The following is a 20,470-nucleotide window of genomic DNA, read 5'->3' as shown; positions in this document are numbered from 1 at the left end:
CAGAACAGGGCTTCGCCTAAGCACCGCTATGATATGACCGAGGTGGATTATGGTGGAGGGGGGCACCGCACACAGCTAAGATATCAATGATCAACTTGTGTGTCTATGGGGTGCCCCCTCCCCCGTATATAAAGGAGTGGAGGAGGGGGAGGGGGTCGACCTCCTAGGCGCGCTCCAAGGGGAGTCCTACTCCCACCGGGAGTAGGATTCCCCCCTTCCCTAGTTGGATTAGGAGAGAAGGAGGGGGAGGAAGGAGGAAGGAAAGGGGGGGGGCGCCCCCCTCCCAATTCAGATTGGGCTTGCACTACTAGGAATATGCTTATAGATAGAATTTTACCAGTAGCGTTTGTTTATGACCCCACAGTACTAGTAGTTAGTAGTAGCGCTGGGTAGAAAGCACACTACTGGTATGTGTTAGCAGCAGCGCTTGTTACCTAGCCCCACGCTACTGCTAAGTGTAACACACCACACCCCTTGGTCAATAAATATTAGCAGCGCTGGTCGCCCAACCAGCGCTACTGTTAGTTTTGGATCTATAGTGCCTGTTTAGATAAGCGCACGACTGCTATTTTTTCTATGTATAACATTTTACCAGTAGCGGGTTTCTCTAGACCGCGCTATAGGTAGTGCAATACTAGCCGTAGATATTTTGCAAGCTGCCATAGCAGTAGCGTGTTTTGGCTCCCCGCGCTACTGCTATGGTCGCCAGCCACCTACCACCTTTCCCCTTCTTCCTCCCCTTTCTTCTTCCTCTCCCCCTTCCTTTCTCCCCCTTTCCTTTCTCCCCCTTTCCTTGCACCTTGCTTGTTCTAATGCTCCCCCTCCACCACCCCTCCATTAGAGCCCTCCCATCACCACCCCCCTTTCTTTGCCCTCCACCACCACCCCTCCATTAATGCCCCCTCCCCCTCTTCTTTGCCCTCCCCCACCCCCTTCCATTAATGCCTTCCCTCTTCTCCTCTCTCCCTCTCCTCCCACTCTCTCCCTAGCTCTCTCTCTCTCCCCAGGGAGCTAGCTAGCTAGTTAGAAAAAAATGTTTTTGTGTGGATAAGGACCGAAACTATATATATATGGGCGATATGAGAATATACCGAATTGTGTGTGGCATAATTTGAGTTGCCTACATTGTGTATTTGATGAAATAATGTGGGTGAAATGAGTTTCCTATGTTTCGCCGAAATGTCGATTCAATTCCGTTTCGGCGAATTTCGGGCAAACTCAATATGTCCTATGTTTAGAGAAGGTCATGCCGAATTTTTGTATGAATTTGATCCATGCATGCATATATACGTGGTTATAATATTTGCACTGCATGTAGGTGATCATGAAGGTCAATGGAAGGATGGTGGAAAGATACTGGCAATCCGCTGTGGACGACATGTATGAAAAAAGACTGAAGGATGTTTTATGTCCGCGTTGAAAATGCAAAGGAATAGTCAGGCTCGACCCCTTTGAGGGTGGCACATTCAAGGAGCACCTACTCATGCATGGTTTCATGCATGGCCATACTTGGTGGATAAGTGAAGATGATGACAATGAGGATGTCGACGGGGTAGGAAATAACGACATGGGGCCACCAGACAAAGAGATGACCGATTATGTGCCCGACGAGGAAGACGACCTCGGAAATGTCGATGGCGAAGAGGCAGTTCAAGGCGGAGAAGACACAGACACGCCGCCGTCTTGTCGCTACTAAGTTCACCCATGCGGGACCCACATGTTCGAGACCTACTTCACAAGAAGACGACTAGTGACAGAGCTGCTTCTAGAGAGGAGGCCAAATTGGCGCAACTGGAGGTAGACTCAATGACTCCTTTGTATGATGGTTGCAATCCTGAGGTGACCCGCTTGAGTTTCACACTAGAACTTCTAAAGACGAAGGCAAAAAACAAATGGACAGATACAAGCTTGGATGAGCTTTTGAAGTATCTAAAGAAGGTTCTTCCCATGAGAAGCCTATGTCCTACTAGTGTCGAGGAGGCAAAGAAAATCGTGTGCCCTCTTGATTTGCCACACATTAGATATCACACATGCATCAATGATTGCATCATATATCGGAACGAGCACACAAAAAAACCATCTATCCAAAGTGCAATGCTTCACGATATAAAAAGGCCGGAAAGAAAGCTCCACAGAAATTTGTATGGTACTTTCCGATCACTCCGCGTCTACAGCGGTATTTCGTAGATCCTAAGGAAGCAAAGCTTATGCACTGGCACGCAGAGAGGGTGAAGCCAGATGACGGAGATGAGCCGAAGTTGAGACACCTCGTAGATGCTAGCCAGTGGAGAGCATTAAATGCTGAATTTGATTTTTTTGCAAATGATCCAAGGAACATCGTGCTTGGTGCTAGTAGTGATGGCATGAATCCATTTGGCAACCAAAACACCAATCATAGCACATGGCCCGTGTTTGTATGGATGTACAACCTCCCCCTGGTTGTGCATGAAGGAAAAATACATACACATGGCTATGCTTATTCAACGGATGAGACAACCGGGAAATGATATAAATTTGTATCTCAGGTTACTGAAAGAGGAGCTACATATATACCTTATGGACAACGTCGACCAAGACATGGGATGCAAGCAAAGGAGAGTATTTCTACATGAGAGCCGCGCTGATCACGATGGTGCAGGACTATCTCGGTTACAGCTATCTTTCCGGCCAGGTGTGCCACGGATATTGCGGATGCACGAGGTGCATGTATGATACAACTTCTCTGTAGCTATCGAAAGATGGCGGGTATTCGAAAATCATTTACATGGGGCATCGAAGATGGCTCGAGAAGGATGACCCATGGAGAAAGCGTGGAGATCTATTCAATGGTAAGGCTGAGCATCGAGGTCCTCCACATAAGCGTAGCGGTGCAGAAATATATAAGTTATTGAAGAACTGGGAAGAGCACCCCTCATCGGGAAAGACGAAGAAAAAGGCATCGGAGCCCCTGCTGAAGGTATGGAAGACGAGATCTGTTTTCTGGGACTTGGAGTACTGGCCCATACTCGACACACCTCATAGGCTTGATCAAATGCATATCACAAAAAATACCCTTGGATGGAACATTGATGAACATCCCGGAGAGGACCAAGGATGGGCCGAAGGCAAGAAAAGACTTGGAATTTTTGAATATCAGGAAAGATCTCCAAATGCCCGACGGTCGTCAGAGGAGACGAGACGGAGATGGAGACAGAAGATAGGGGCAAAAAAAGTAAACAAGAAGGAAGAACAATATTGCCCCCCCTCTTGCTTCACCTTAGATCCGAAGGAGGTCAATCAATTGTTCAAGTGCCTTGCCGGAATCAAAGTTAGTTCCGGATATTATGGGAAGATAAGCAGATATCTAGACACTAAGAAAAAAGGTTCAGTGGGACGAAGTCTCGCGACTGTCATGTGATGATGACGCAGTTACTCCCGGTTGCACTTAGAGGGATTATGGACACACATGTGCGTGAGACGCTTACTGACCTATGCCACTTTTTTGATGCTATCTCTCGAAAGTCGATCAGTGTGAAGCAACTCCACAGGCCACAGGAAGAGATCGTTGTCATACTGAATGAGCTAGAGATGTACTTCCCGCCCGCGTTCTTTGATGTCATGGTGCATCTATGTGTCCACATCGTGGACGACATCATCGACCTAGGGCCGACATTCCTGCACAGCATGATGCCGTTCGAGAGGATGAATGGCGTCATCAAAGGATTCGTTCGTAACATGTCCCATCCAGATGGAAGCATAGCCCAGGGATATCTGACCAAAGAGTGCATCTCTTTCTATGAGAGTTATCTAGTAGGAACCGGAGACCCTGTTGTTGGTTTGCCCGTCAACAAGCATTGTGGAAGGCTCGAAGGCGAAGGTCACATCAACGGTCATAGGGATGTGAATGTGTTACGCTCGGGCCGACAAAACGACCTTGACAGGGCAAACTTAGTAGTGCTACAACACCTAGATGTGCTAGAAGATTTTGTGACACTACACAGAGAGACCATCGTAAAGAAGTACCGTGACCATGGGGTGCGCAGGACGGACGTTGAAGTTATTAGAGAGCACAACTCCACTTTCTTGCGTTGGTTCAAAGAGCGAGTTCTGGCTAATCCCCCGGAAGAGGGTTGTCCGAACGGAACGCTCATATACGCCTTAGCATATGGCCCCTCGACCAACCTCGCGACTTATCAAGCATACGATATCAACAGATACACGTTCTACACGGAGGAGAAAGATATAAACAGTGATGACGAAAACTCAGGGGTGACGATGGAAGCCATGACCGGGAATGTAATTGAAAGATATTACGGAAGGGTCGAAGAGATATGGGAGCTTAACTACTCTGGATTGCATAGCGCGACGATGTTCCGTGTCAGATGGGCTAAGAATGTACAAAGAGAAAACCGACATTTCACTACCATGTGTATACCCGACTCCGATAGCGGTACCGTCAACGCCATCGCCAAAAATAAGTCATGGGTACACGCTAAACACATGACACAATGTTTCTTCATAACTGATCCGATCAATCCCAGCCGTGTTGTCGTGAGGAGAAGCAAATGGAGTCGCCAACGAGGAAGACTACGACCAGTATGGTGATCCGATGAGGGAAGATGATGCTGATGACGATGAAACATACGTCAAAAGAAGAATGAAGACTACATTACCTACGAAAGATCCTAATCCTTGGAGAAGGAAAAGTCACGACCATGGGCTCAATTATTCGACAACGAACAAAAGAGGGAAGAAGATCAGTCTAAAGCGTCGTCGTCGCCCAAGCTGACAAACTAATCCACAAATTTTGTGTGTGTCCAGCTATTTTGTATACCGCTGATAGCGGTCAAATGATGTAATATATATTATACTAATTGTTATCCGGAAGGTAACAGTGGTATTGCTCCAATGATAGACCAAATTAAAGGAAGGAGAGTGCAAAAGAAAGATAAAAAAAGAAAAGTGCACATGAAAGAAAAAGAAAAAGAAAGAAAGTTTTGCAAAATGAAATGAAAGAAAAATAAAAAATAAATAAAAAGAGAAATAAAAATAAAAAGAAAAATGAAGGAAGTTTGTGGAATATGAAAAATAAAAAAGATTAATAAAAATAAAAATAGAAATAAAAAGAAAGGAAGTTTGTGGAATATGAAAAAGAACAAGAAAAAGAAAAGGAAAAAGAAAAAGAAAAAAAGAAAAGAAAGTTAGCAGTAGCGCGTTTTGGCTAGGGCAGCGCTATAGCTAACTTAGCTATAGCGCGTTTTGCCAGCACACGCTATATCTAGGGAAAATAAATAGAAAAAGAAAAATAAAAAAAGAAAAGAAAGTTAGCAGTAGCGCGTTTTGGCTGGGGCAGCGCTATAGCTAACTTAGCTATAGCGCGTTTTGCCAACACGCGCTATAGCTAAGTTACCTATAGCACGGGGTCCGAGAGCTCCTATCTCTTTCCTCTCTGTACTCTCGCTCGTCGATCGATCCCCTTCTCTCTCACGCCACCGCCAATGCCGCACCACCCACGCCGCCGCCGGACTCAACCTCAGCCCGGACCTCGACGCCGCACCACCCATGCCGCCGCCGGACTCGACCTTAGCCTCGACCTCGACGCCGCACCACCAACGCCACCGCCAACACAGGACTCGACCTCAGCCCCGGCCCTGACGCCGCCCATCACCCCCTCCCCCTGTGGCGCCGCTCCCCCGACTACCTCAGCCGCTCCCCCGACGCAGGTCTCCATCCCTCCCTCCCTCCCTCCCTCTCTCTCTCTCTCTCTGAGAAAATTTGGTCTCTGCAGATCGACCCCGACCCCCTCAGCCCCGGCGACCCCTACCACGACGTCGACGTCCTCAACCCCAACGTCGACCCCCTCAGCCCCGGCGACCCCGACCCCGACACGCGGTGAGCCACCTCCTTCCTTTCCTGCTGTTCTTAAATTAACATGTAGGGTGTCCAAATTGGGGCCAATTTTTCTATGTAGGGTGTCCAAATTGAGTTCATGAGAAGCATTTGTTAGTTTATGTTGCTGCCCATTTCATGTTTTTTAAATTTGTAGTTGATGTCCATTTGTAGTTCATGAGGCAAAATAAAAAGTAAATGAATATGAAATTGAGGATTTTTAATTTTTAGTTGATGTCCATTTTGAAAATGATGATAAATGAAAATGAAAATTAGCTTATGTTGGTGTAGCTGGTGATCTCTATGGAGTAGTAAATAAATTGAGAAAGGTTTGATGGATGTGACTGTGTGAGATGGAGAGATGGTGTGGCTGGTTAGATGGTCTGCAGGGTATCTCTAGTCTAGTAAATAAATTGAGAAACATATAGCTGAAATTTACCCATGTCTGAACTCTTATTACATGCATATCAACGGGAATTTTCTGCCACATATAGCTGAAATTTACCCATGTCTGAACTCTGAACACACACCTTAGCTATAGTTCAGTAACTGACTACGGATTGCCCACCACATATGGTCCATTAATTTGTAGTTGATGTCCATTTTGAAAATGATGATAAATGAAAATGAAAATTAGCTTATGTTGCTGCCCATTTTGAAAATGAAAATTAGCTTGTTTCTAAACAGAAAATGAAAATTAGCTTGTTTCTTTGTATATGTATTTTGGTTCTGAACTTGTATCGATGTGTCTTATCCACTTCATGTATGAAAAATGTTTGTTAAAAAATTCTAGTGGTGAAATTCATTATTGAAGTGCGTGTGACAGCAACCGCTTGATGCTAGATTCTCTATTTGGAACACTTGTTTACACTGGACTTATCAAACTTTCACTTTGATGGCTGCATCTCTGTGATTGATAGTGAAATGCTACTTCAACACATAGTGCTTATTGTCATTTGCAGGGAATCAATTGCTAGTGACCTATGTTTTGCCGGAAATGTTGATTCATTTCCATCCCGGCAAATTTCAAGCGCTCTATATGTGGACTTTCTAGCAAAGGTCATGCCGAAATTTTCCGTGAATTTCGGCATGACTTGTGCTAGAAAGTTGGACATATTGAGTGCTCGAGATTTGTCACGACGGGAATGAAACGACATTTTCGGCAAAACAAAGGTCACTTTTTTTCATTATTTACTTTATTATATAAAGCTCGATAATTAAACGACTACGACATCGAACCCTAGGAAACATGACCGACACCGATGAGGCCGGAGTTTCTCTGTCCCAATTAGTTCGAGCACACGCCTACCTCGACTTTCTGGCGGATCAGGAGAGACAGCAAGCTGGGTGTCAGGACCCCCTTGTCATGACGGATGACGACGGTGGTGGCGCCGATGCCGACACTGATGCCACCAACGACACCGGCACTGAGACTGGCGCTGATGATGTTCCTAACTACAGCATGGAAGGTGGAACCTCCCAAACCAGTGAGGGAAAGAAGGAAAAGAGGACATGAAGCCCAAATGACACTACAAAAAAAAGACACATCCGTGACATTTTGGGCCGAACGAATTTTTTTTCTGTCGTACATATGACACTTCTATGACGATAATTGTGACAGAACCCGGTATCATCATAGATGTGGTGGGCTCCTACTTCTATGACAAAAAATCATGACAGAAAATGGGCTTTTCATCCTGGGCGGGCCGGAGACGCAGCTGCATGACATTCTTTGGGCCGTCCATGACGGAAAAAACCGTGGTAGAAGCGAGGGGAGGAAAATTTCGGGGAGTTCCCGGTTACGGTGGGAGGTTGGGGGCCGAGCGATGCGCGTTTCTCTCATACACGTACGCGCGTGTGTGCGAGGCGTTGGCTCTAACTGAACCCGAGCGAGGCGTTGGGCTCTAACTGAACCCGAGCTATTGCACTGCAGGCTACGCGTTACTGAACCCGAGCGATTGATCGATGGCCGTTAACTGAACCCGATCGAGCGATTCCTTCACTACTGCTGCTAACTGAAGCCAATCGATGGGATGAACAGTGAGCGTCGCGGAGGGGGGGGGGGTTGGATGAACAGTGAGTGGTGGCGTTGCCTCTGGATGAACAGGACCCCGTGGTGTGGTGGAGGGGTGCCCGTGGAGGGGTGGATGAACAGGACCCCGTGGTGTGGAGGGCTGGATGAACAGTAGACGGTGGAGGGGTGGTTGAACAGGACCCCGTGGTGTGGAGGGCTGGATGAACAGTAGACGGTGGAGGGGTGCCCGTGGAGGGGTGATTGAACAGGCCCCCGTGGTGTGGAGGGCTGGATGAATAGTAGACGGCGGAGGGGTGGTTGAATAGTAGTCGGTGGAGTAGCGCGCGGTGGACGCTGGATGAACAGGAGCCCGTGGAGGCTGGATGAAAAGGAGCCCGTGGAGGCCGGAGGAGGTCGACGGTGGAGATGAACAGTATCCCGTGGAGTCCTGTTTTGCGGTACGCCACACCCCTCCCGATGAACAGGACCCCCTTTTCGACCGTAGCGCTCCAACACAAGTCTGTTTCGTCCGTTTTGCGGTACGCCACACCCCTCCCGATCAACAGGACCCCCGTTTTGACCGTAGGAGGTCCGTTTCCTCCGTTTTGCAGTACGCCAGACCCCTCCCGATGAACAGGATCCCGTTTCGAACGTGGCTGGTCGAACACAAGGCCGTTTCCTCCGTTCTGCGGTACGCCAGGCCTCATTTCCATCGCCTATTCCGTCCAAGCCCTCCCGATGAACACGACGCATTCCGTTGCCTCCCCATGAACACGACGCATTCCGTTGCCTCCCCATGAACACGACGCATTCCGTTGCCTCCCCATGAACATGACGCATTCCGTTGCCTCCCCATGAACACGACGACGACGCTGTTTCTCCGTTCCGACCCAGCCATGTACACGAGCCCTGGCCGTACGTATGCGCGAGTAGGCGTTCGAGACCCCGCCCATATGTACACATACGTGGCCATATTTTCTTTCTTGCACCCTGGCCGCTGTACGTACGTGTAAATGCTACGTGCGCACCTCTACTACGACACGTGCGTGCCTCTACATCGACCAGTATGTACGTACATGTTCGCGACCAGAATGACAACGCTACGTACGCTTCGACCAGGTGGGTCCCGACTGTCAGGCACTTCCTTGCCTGCGAAGATGTAGCTGGTCGGTCCCAGCAGTCAGGGGGCGGATCATTTTTTTGTGCCCAGACGCACTTCCTTGCGTGCGAAGATGTAGCTGGTGGGTCCCAGCAGTCAGGGGGAAACGTTTTTTTGTGAAATACAGTGGCCCGTCCGGTGGGTCCCAGCTGTCAGGTGGAGGAATCATTATTTTCTGCGTAATAAGGAGGCACTTCCTTGCTGCGGCCGTGGACCCAGCTGTCAGCCTCTCCACGTACAGTCCACGTCCGATGGAAGTCATTCCTTGACCACGTTGACCACGCCGCGCTGAGAGCACCAGGGCGGTGGACGACAGTGAGGCCTAGGAAGGGGACGACACGGAGGCAGGGAAGACTCGACAGTTGTTTCCCATGCGGAGGGGAGTACGACTGTACGAGGGTTTACTGGTTCGTCTGTCGTCGTCGGAGAATAACAACAGGTGTGGGTGAGTAGAGGGATGGCTAGGCCAGCGATGGGAGTACGGTCGGGCGGTGAGGCCTGCGCGGTAGCACAGCCAGCCGCGAGGAGGAGGGAGCAGGCAGTCCCGCCGGCGCTTGTTTGAGCGGCTGGAGCAGGAAGAGCAGAGATTGAAGAAGCACGACGGCCGTTGGATGGACATCCAACAGTCAGTGCTTGTGCGTCAACCTTTTTTTAGGAAAGCCTCAAATCTGTGGAAAACAGCATACAACCCATCTGCCATTATTTCTAATAATTTACAGCCCATTTGCTAATTCTTAAGGTTTTTTTGGAGCCCATATTCTTTTTGTTAGCATTACAGCCCATATTGTGGCAACGGTTAAAAAATTATATGAAATTTTGCATATTTCGGTGCGGTCTGAACTGTTTTTAATCCCGAAATTTCGACTCACATTCAAACTGATTCTAAAAATAAATGTATATCAATATAAAATCCAACAAATTCTCCATGCATAAAAATTAATGTAATTTAAAATCTTGAAATGAAAAAAAGATATTTGAAACTAATTGCCGGTTTGATGTGTTTTAAAAATGTACAACCCATTTCTCATTACTGATGGGCCATTTTCTCGGCCAGCCGAATGAAAGCTCTCCTCGTCTTGAAAGATTTGCAGCCCAACAGGCCTGACAAAGCGACTTACTTGGCAAATCACAAAAAAAACTAGGCTGTGGCCGTGGACCCAGCTATCAGCCTCTCCACGTACAGTACTCTTCCGATGGAAGTCGTTCCTTGACCACGTTGACCACGCCACGCAGAGAGCACCACGGCGGTGGACGAGGCGAGGCCTAGGAAGGGGATGACGCGGCAGTGGAAGCCCACGCGGAGAGGACTACGAGGGTTCACTGGTTCGGCTGCGGTGTGAGGCTGCCATCACCGCAGGGCCTGGCCAGTGGTGGGAATAGTAGGGGGCGGTGAGGCCTCTGCGGCAGCACAGCCGACCACGGGAGGCAGGAGCATGCGGCACGACCGGCGCTGCTTTGGGCGGCTGGAGCAAGAAGAGCAGAGGTTGAAGAAGCACTACGGCCGTTGGATGGACATCGCGCGGTCACTGGAGCTAGAATCGTTCATATTGACTAAGTTGATAAAGCCCTTCTTGCCCGTCAACTTAGTAGGCCCACAAGTCAGCCTCCCAGCAAGGTGGGTCCCAGCTAGCCGGGGGAGTATTCATTTTTTTGTGCGTAATAAGGAGGCACTTCCTGTGGGTCCGAGCTGACAGCGGGGGGAACATTTTTTTCACGAAATATGGTGGCCCGTCCGGTGGGTCCTAGCAGTCAGGGGGAAATGATTTTTTTCGCAAAATACTGGTGGCCCGTCTGGTGGGTCCCCATTGTTAGGTGGAGGAATAATTATTTTCCGCATAATAAGGAGGCACTTCCTTGCGGCTGCCGTGGACCCAGTTGTCAGCCTCTCCACGTACAGTACTCTTCCGATGGAAGTCGGTCGCTGACCATGTTGACCACGCCGCGCCGAGAGCACCAGGGCGGTGGATGACGGCGAGGACTAGGAAGGGGATGACTCGGAGCCGGGGAAGACGCAGCAGTGGATGCCCACGCGAAGAGGAGTATGAGGGTTCACTAGCTCGGCTGCAGTGTGAGGCTGCTGTCGCCGCAGAATAACAGGGGGTGTGGGTGAGTAGAGGGATGGCCTGGCTAGCGGTGGGAGTAGTAGGGGGCGGTGAGGCCTCTGCGACATCACAGCCGGCCACGGGAGGTAGGAGCACGCGGCACGACCGATGCTGGTTTGGGCGGCTGGAGCAAGAAGATCAGAGGTTGAAGAAGCACTACGGCCGTTGGATGAACATCGTACGGTAACAGGAGCTAGAATCGTTCATATTGACTAAGTTGACAAAGCCCTCCGTCCCCGTCAACTTGGTAGGCCCACAAGTCAGCCTCCCACTATGCTGGGTTCCAGCTGGCAGGGGGAATATTCATTTTTTTGTGCGTAATAAGGAGGCACTTACTTGCGTGCGAAGATAGCTGGTGGGTCCGACATGTCAGCAGGGGGCACTTTATTTCATGGAATACAGAGGCCCTTCCAGTGGGTCCCAGATGTCAGGTGGAGGAATCATTATTTTGCGCGTAATAAGGAGGCATTTCCTTGTGTGCGGCCGTGGACCCAGCTATCAACCTCTCCACGCACAGTCTACTTCCGATGGTGTCGTTCGTTGACCACGTTGACCACGCCGCGCCGAGCGCATCCAAGGTGGTGGACGACGACGTGGCCCCGGACAGCAACGAGCCAGAGATGGGAAGACGCGGGAGTAGAGTCGCAGACAGAGAGGTGTACGAAGGTTAATTGGTTCTAGTGCGGTGTGGTTCGGCAGTCGGTGGAGAAGAAAAGGAGGGGTGGAGGGGTGGAGGGATGGCCTGGCCAACGGTGGAGTAGCGGTTCATATCGAAGCGTGCTAAGCAGAGCTGCTAGCAGCAGGAGGCGGGAGGTGGTCCCGGCGACGCTGGAGGAAGAAGACGAGAGATTGAATATGGAGGCCGGTTGTTGGATGTAAATCCAACGGCTAACATGCCAGAATCATTTGTTGACTAAATTGACAATGACTTGCATTGGCTTCGACCTATTGGCCCACATTTCAGCCTCCAAAAATGTGGCACGTATTCAATCCATTTTTTCAGAATTTACAGTCTTTTTTTTGCGCGGTAGAATTTACAGTCAATTTGATCTTTTTTTGAATTACAGCCATTAGCTAGGCTGGGTGAACAAATAATGTAGCGTCCATGTGGCCCGTTTATTTTATTTCCTAAAAAATTACAACCCATTTGCACTTTCTCGAAATACACGATTTTGCTAGGCTGATTCTAATTATAATGTTGGGTTGGGACAGCAATGTTATCAAAAATAAAAAAGTGCTGAGCATTTTGTTATAAATATATTTAAATAATAAGTGATATTATTACATTCGTCCTTAAATCTTACCAAGCTTTTGTACACAATCACTAGGATTTTCGTGCCAAAACAATCTAGGATTTTATTTGTTAAGAAATTATTTTTATAAGTTAATAAGATGTGGGATATTGTTTTCTTACATATGTAAGTATCTGTTAAATATATGATGACAATAAAAATAATATATAATAACATATAAAATAATTTTTTTTAGAAAAATAGGGAGCATCTCCCCGGTTCCATTGCTGAGAATGAAACCACAACATATTCTGATACAGTAGCTCAAAGAGCAGTTCGAAAGCAAAGGTAGAAAAGCTACAAACTAGGGGGGGGTGGATGAACAAGTTCTTTGAATAACACAAATCACCCGAGCGGTGCCAAAGGCAGAGCGGATAGAGCACTCAAATGACACAAGGAGGGTCCATCGAAGCCTTCATGGTCTTCAGCCGAGGGGCCGTGTCAGCTTGCGGCGACCAGTAAGCAAGCGGAGACACCGGGATGGAAGGCGTAGCATGGTGGATGTCCCTCTTTTTCGGTGCCAGGTGCCCATCATCTTCATCAGAGATCTTGAGACGAGCCCACGGGTCCAGCCCTAGAGCAAGTCGAGCCTTATTCAGCCACAAGTGATCGCCAACGGTTTCTGGAGGGATCTTGTTAGGGTTTCCACGAAGCTCATCAACTTGTCCTTGTCCGATCCGGAGGAGAGAATTGCCCAGTTCCTCACCATGTTCCTGATCAACCTCAATACCCGCGGAATGGAAATCCAGGAGGTGTTACTGAAAATCATAGCATTTCTATATTTCCAGAGGCACCAAAGGACAGCTGAGCTAACAGTGTTTAAAACTGAGCACTTTTTGGTAGCAATCCAGAATCTGGCGACAGATTCGAAGGATGCGCCAATCTGACTAGAGAAATATTCCTCAATGTGGGCCCAGAGATGTTTAGCAACTATACATTCAAAAAATAGGTGAGAACAAGACTCTTGTTCCAAGCAGTAAACACAATCAAGGGGTTTGATGATGTGTCTCTTCCTAAGGTTATCCCTAGTCATCAATTTGTTTTTGGAGAGAAGCCAGAGAAATACATGAATTTTAGGGGAAACTCTCAATTTCCAGACAGCAAGGATAAACATGGGTTGAACCCCTCTAAAGTTGATAACATGATAGAGGGAGATGGAGGAATACTTCCCCTTATTGTTCAGCTGCCAAATCACGGCATCCGGCTCGGCAGTAAATGTAATGCTTTTGGCAATTTCCTCCAACTGGAATCATTGTTCCATGAGACTATCACTAAAGTTCCTTCTAAAAGAGAGTTTTAGGCATTGACCGTCCCAAACTTCATTGACACTTTTGTTAAGCTCATTGCGGACAGGGTAAATAGGCCAAAATTGGTCTGCTAGGGGGGATGTGCCAAACCAAGTATCTTCCCAGAACCTGGTTCTGCTCCCATCCCCTATGTTCCATCTGTAGCCAAATTTCATAGCATGCATAATAGATTTTAATCCTTTCTAGAATCTAGAGGTCTTAGGGTTGGAGGAAGGAAAAAAATATTAGGTTTATTTCCTAGGTATTTATGGGCAATAAGAAGCTTCCAGGGTTTCAGGTCTTCCTCATAGACTTTTAATCCAAGACCCTAGAAGACAAATGTTAATTTCTTGGAGGTTAGGTATGCCTAGGCCTCCAAAATCTTTTTTCATAGAGACTAGGGCCCAATTAGCAAGGTGTAGCTTCCTATTTCCCTCAAAATCATTCCACAAGAAATGAGACATCTGAGAATTGATGAGGTTCACTGCCCATTGAGGGAACTTGAAGAAGGAGAGGAAATACACTGGAATGCTAGCCAAACAAGCTTGTATGAGGATCAATCTACCTCTGTAAGAGAGAAGTTTTCCCCTCCACCCAGCAATCCTTTTAATGATTTTATCCAGAAGGGGTTGGATATCCTCTCTCCTCAGTTTATCATAGTGGAGAGGGATACCTAGGTACTTAACGGGGAAGTTACCTTTATTACAAACTAGAATAGAGAGGAAGTTAGCTAACTCCTGATCATCCATGTTGATAGGGATGAGTTCACTTTTAGAGTAGTTGATTCTCATGCCTGAAACTTGTTCAAACCAGGTTAGAACAGTTTTTAGATTACTAGCATGTGTGGAGTCATTGTCTAAGAAAAGGATGGTACCATCTGCATATTGAAGGCAGATGATGCCACCAGGGCAGACCTCAGGATAGAGCCCTGCAATCAGACTATGATCAGTAGCTTTGCTCAGCATTTTAGTAAGAACGTCCACTACTAAATTAAACAAAAGCGGGGAGATGGGGTCACCTTGCCTAAGGCCTTTACCAGCAAGGAAAAAATCACTTTCACAGTTATTTAACTTGACCCCAACAGACCTCCCATGAGTAAGTTGCTGGATCCAACTCTCCTCTATGAAAGGCTTGGAAAAGATCTAAGAGATCATTTTTCACCAAGTCCCAAAAATACTGGTAAAACAAGAAGGGAATCCCATCAGGACTAGGAGCTCCATCAGGATAAGAGCTAAAAATGGCTTCCTTCACCTCTGTCTCTGAAAAAGGGGCTTCTAGCAGCTCATTTTCAGCAGGAGAGACTTTTTTAGAAGCAGAGAAAAAATTGATTTGTAGAGAGAACCCAGAAGGGTTTTCTTTCTTAAACATGTATTTGTAGAAGTCACTAGCCACTTTCAGCATCTCATCTACCTCAGTAACATGGCCATTAGGACCATCAAGGGAGTGAATGAGGGTTTTCCTCCTCCTCTGGTTAGTTACTGCATGGAAGTAAGCAGTATTTCTATCACCCTCCTTAATGTTCCTATCTCTAGACCTTTGTTTGGCTTTGATTTCTTCTTGAAGCCAAATTTTCTTGAGCTCTCCATGGACAAAGTTTAATCTATTAGTCTCAGCCTCAGAGAGATCAGTGGTTTCTGCCTTATCTAGAGAATCAAACTCAAGGAGGAGAAGCCTTTTGTATCTTCTAAGATTAGCTTCCTCATTGGAGTTCCACCTTTTGGTAGTTCTTCTTAATCTCCTGATTTTGATCTACCAATTTTCTAGGGGGTAGCTGCTCCCAGTAGGCTCATTCCAGATTTTCCCGACTAGCTCAGTAAAATCTTCTCTAAGCAACCGCCACTTTTCAAATTTAAAACTATTGCTCTTTGGAGTTTGGTTAAGACCAGAGTCCCAGAGTAAAGGAGTGTGGTCACTACCACATCTGGGCAGAGCTCTACAAACTAGAAAGGGGAAAGAAACTATCTAATTCTGTGTCACAGAAAATTCTGTCAATGGTGGACATAATCCTGGAGCAGCACTTCCAACATATCTAGCAGAACAGTGGGTTTTTCTTCTGACAGGGCAATTCTCAACTTTATGGGTAACCATTTTGCAGATAAAACAACTCTTGGTCTTGACACATTTATCCAAATGATGCCCTGGTTCCCCACTGTTGTAGCAGATCACCTCAGAGTATGCCATAAGGCCCGAAGCAGGGGCAGGAGCAGTTTTCTGGATGTCCTATCTCTTCTTTTGCTGATTCTTGCCTTGAGATTTCCCACTGATCTGAGAGTCAGAACCACCAGCAGATTGATCTTGGGCAATTACAGGAGCATGCCCAGATTGTGCCCCCATTTGGGGCGGAGGTGGGCCATACCACTGCCCAACCGGCGCTCCCCCCATTGTGATAGGGGAAATTCATCGGAGTTCCTGGTTCCTTATCATCCTCCAGCCAGATGTTGTCTCTCAGGAAGCAGAAATAACCACCAGACAGCTCAATTGAAGCAGATTGCAAGCCTAATTTCAATCTTCTGCAGGTTTGGGGGAGAGGTAAGGTAGGGGATCCACCTGCTCCGGCTCCGATGGCGTGCTGGTGGGCACGAGTCCAGTCAAGCATTTCCATCTCGCAGCACGGCGAGGATCTCCTGAATTCACTTCTCCTTTCGCCCATCGAACAAACGCAATTGGCGGCTCCCTGGGGTGGGGCATCCTGTGCCCATTTTTCGTTTAAGCATCTTGATGTATTCACATCTTGTCGAGTTGCTTTGGCTCATGACTTGGAGTAAATCTTCTCTAAGATGGAATAACATACCTTGGGTGGTGGTGTTGTTCTTGATCATGTAGTTGAACTTGTGTGGGTTGCTCAAGGTTGATATAGTTCATCAAGAGTTGGGAGCACCACTTGGAGTTTGAGTTCATCTACCTACATGGGTTAGCTTTGCAAGAAAGAGCACTTGTGTATCCAACATGACAACCATGAGACTCAACATAGAATTTGCCAAAGGATATGTTTGAATGGTTTCGTGCTTCCTTGTCTTCAACCACCATTGTGTAGAGACTTGGTGATGTAGAGATTGCTCAAGATGTGAGTGAGTTGCAATCTCATAGATTTAGATTCAACCAAGTACCTACACGGGTTAGATAACATGCAAGGTACAAATATATCCAAGACATATGAATAGCATCATATGAGAAATATCGAGGATTAGTCATAGGCTCATGCCCCGCATGTATCAAATGGAGTTCCTACTCCAAGTTTGAAGCATCAATGATGTTCAATTCACCTCTCAACCTGCAAAACACTTTCTCATCAAGTGGTTTAGTGAATATATCCGCCAATTGCTTATCAGTGCGAACATGCTTAAGGTTAATGTCCCCTTTTGCAACATGATCTCGAATGAAATGATGACGAACTTCAATATGCTTAGTTCGATAATGTTGCACGGGATTGTGAGCAACCTTAATAGCACTTTCATCGTCACATAGCAATGGAACATGTTTCACATATATCCCATAATATTTAAGAGTTTGGGTCATCCAAAGTAATTGAGCACAACATGAACCAGCGGCAATGTATTCCACTTCGGCGGTGGATAAGGATACCGAGTTTTGTTTCTTGGAAGACCAAGACACAAGAGATCTACCAAGGAATTGACAAGTACCCGAAGTGGATTTTCTATCAACCTTGTCTCCGGCATAGTCCGAATCAGAGTAGCCAACAAGATCAAAAGAGGACCTCTTGGGATACCAAATGCCAAAATCTGGTGTATGGATTAGGTATCTAACTATCCTTTTCACAGCCTTAAGATGACACTCTTTAGGAGCAGCTTGATATCGTGCACACATGCACACACTTAGCATAATATCGGGACGAGAGGGTTAGGGTTACACAAAGTCGGTTACAATGGTAGGAGATCCACATATCCGTATCGCCAAGCTTGCCTTCCACGCCAAGGAAAGTCCCTTCCGTACATGGGACGAAGTCTTCAATCTTGTATCTTCATAGTCCAGGAGTCCTGCTGAAGGTATAGTCTGGCCATCCGGACACCCCCTAATCCAGGACTCCCTTAATGATCCTTAGCAATTCTTGCTCGAACTCATGAAAGCTTTTGCTTGGGTCGGGGTGGAACATTCTCTTCATCTTGTGCTTCTTCTTGGCCTTCTTCATTGTTGACGTTGTCGTTCTCTTGTCGTGGTGGAGAAGGAGGTTGTTGATGTTCATCTTGGTGCGCTTCCTAATTTTCTTCATCTTGGCGTGTCCCACTTGTGGATGCTTCTGTATCAACTCTTGGTTCACCTTGTCATGAGGTAGAAGCTTCCACTTGGACGGACGAGGTACTCTCCTTCACTTCTGTTGGACGAATCTTGCCAATGGACAAGTCTTGAATTGCTTCCGAAGGGTCTTTGTCTCCTACATCAATTGGCAATTTCTCTACTTGCGAGCCGTTAGATTCATCAAACTTCACATCTACCGTCTCTTCAACCTTTCGGGTGAAATTGTTGTAGACACGGTAAGTGTGAGAGTTTGAGCCATAACCAAGTAGGAAACCTTCATGAGATTTAGGAGCAAATTTAGAACAACGATGCTTATCAAGAATGTAGCACTTTGAGCCGAATACTCAAAAGTATCCAACTTGGGGTTTGTTACCAGTGAGGAGCTCGTATGCCGTCTTGCCGAGTAGCTTGTGAAGATACAAGCGATTTGTTGCATGACAAGCTGTCTCAACCGCTTCCGCCCAAAAGTGCTTTAGCGTTTTGTACTCATCAAGCATCGTTCTTGCCATTTCGATAAGAGTCCGATTCTTCCTTTCAACAACTCCATTTTGTTGAGGTGTGTACGTAGCCGAGAACTCGTTGAAATCCCTTCTTCGTCAATAAAGGTGTCCACATTTGCGTTCTTGAACTCCGTTCCGTTGTCGCTCCGAACCTTCTTGATCTTCACGTCAAACTGATTTTGGGCCTTCCTAGCGAAGTTTTTGAAGATCTTTTGGACCTGCAATTTGTCATCAAAAAAGAATACCCACGTAAATCTTAAAAAATCATCAACTATGACTAGACCAAATGAGTTACCACCGAGACTCTTGTAGGCATTTGGACCAAAGAGATCCATGTGAAGTAGCTCGAGTGGTCTTTTTGTGGTCATGATGTTCTTCGCGCGGTGACTTCCTCCAACTTGTTTCCCTACTTGACAAGCAATACAAAGTCTATCCTTGTCAAATATGACATCTTTTATTCCAAGGATATGATCACCTTTAATAAGCTTATCAAGATTTCGCATACCAACATGACCTAGTCTTCTATGCCACAACCGGCCTTTAGAAGATTTGGTAATTAAGCAAGTTCTAGGTTGAGCCTTTTTATTGAAATCAACAATGTAAAGATCTCCTCTACGTATACCGGTAAAGACCATTTTATGATTGTCTCTACGAAACACTTGGCAATCTACTTCAGTGAATAAGACATTGAAACCGAAATCCGCAAGTCTAGAAACTGAAAGTAAATTGTATCCAAGGGATTCAACGAGCATGACATTTTGTATGGAGCTATCATGTGAGATGGCCACCTTACCAAGGCCAACCACCTTACCCTTTGAATTATCACCAAAAGTGACATACTTTCGAGGGCCGTCATTTTCAGCAAGCTCACGGAACATGTCTTTATCTCCGGTCATATGATCAGTACATCCACTATCAAGGACCCATTCCTTTCCTCCAGCCATGTAGCCACGAAGATTTGCCATAAGACCAAAGTGTCTCATCGCATCATCGAGATCATAGTCATCATCATCATCATCATCATCATCATCATCATCCGAGTATTCATGTTCAACATCATCTTGTGATTGATCAATTCCTAGAGAGGGCAATTCATTAGATAAATGATCATTTCTATAGTTATATTTATGAATTCTAATAGCTCTGGAAATGATATTTCTAATGATTCCAACATCTCCTTTGGCACTCGTAAGATTAGTAAGCTCAAATAAGCAGTCACCAAATTTGGGATCATTGGAACTCATCTTAATCAAAGCAATAGACTTATGGAGGATTTCATCTAGATCTTTCAAGGAGTAATTAGGAAAGAGTTCCTCAAGAAATTTCCATATGGTGTAGGCACACTTGAGGGTAGGCAAACATCTAATCAAGTTTCTAGGCAAGCCTCTAATGATGAGCTCAACAATTCTAAGATTGCGAATCATGTCAATATCTTCATCTAGGGTAGGGTGCAAAGGATCAACATGAGGTGCACAAGGGCTAGTAATGTACTTGTTCAAATGATATTCATTGAAAATCTCAAGCATTTCATTTTTCCACTCATGAAAATACTCTCCATCAAGAATAGGCACTCTATGTCTAAGACTCCCCAAATTAGACACATCCATCTTCCTCCAATGGTGTTTAAACCAAGGCAATGGAGACCAATGCTCTGATACCAATTGAAAGGATCAAGAAGAGGTGTCTGGAGGGGGGTGATTAGACACTAAGTGCCAAAAGTTGCAGTTTTTAATATTCTTAAGTTTAAGTGGAGTTTAAGCACAAGTTTAACAAACACAATACATATCAAGCAAGCATGCAATGAGTATATGAGCAGCGGAAAGTAAAGCATGCAACTTGCAAGAATGTAAAGAGAAGGGTTTGGAGTATTCAAATGCAATTGGAGACACGGATGTTTTTGTCATGGTTCTCATAGGTGGTGCTATCGTACATCCACGTTGATGGAGACTTCAACCCACGGAGGGTAACGGTTGCGCGAGTCCACGGAGGGCTCCA

At 46.4% G+C, this 20,470-nt stretch overlaps 1 pseudogene; it reads left to right on the top strand.

Annotated features, from left to right (window-relative positions):
- The first annotated feature begins 1,324 nt into the window (after positions 1 to 1,324).
- Positions 1,325 to 5,875, top strand: LOC147983950 (uncharacterized; annotated as a pseudogene).
- The last annotated feature ends 14,595 nt before the right edge of the window (positions 5,876 to 20,470 follow it).

The sequence above is a fragment of the Triticum urartu genome, chromosome 2A (genome assembly GCF_056163025.1).
Source record: "Triticum urartu cultivar PI428250 chromosome 2A, HENAU_Tu73, whole genome shotgun sequence".
NCBI classification, from domain to species: Eukaryota; Viridiplantae; Streptophyta; class Magnoliopsida; order Poales; family Poaceae; genus Triticum; species Triticum urartu.
Note: the sequence above shows the minus strand (reverse complement) of the source record. Positions and strands in the feature narration are given on the sequence as shown.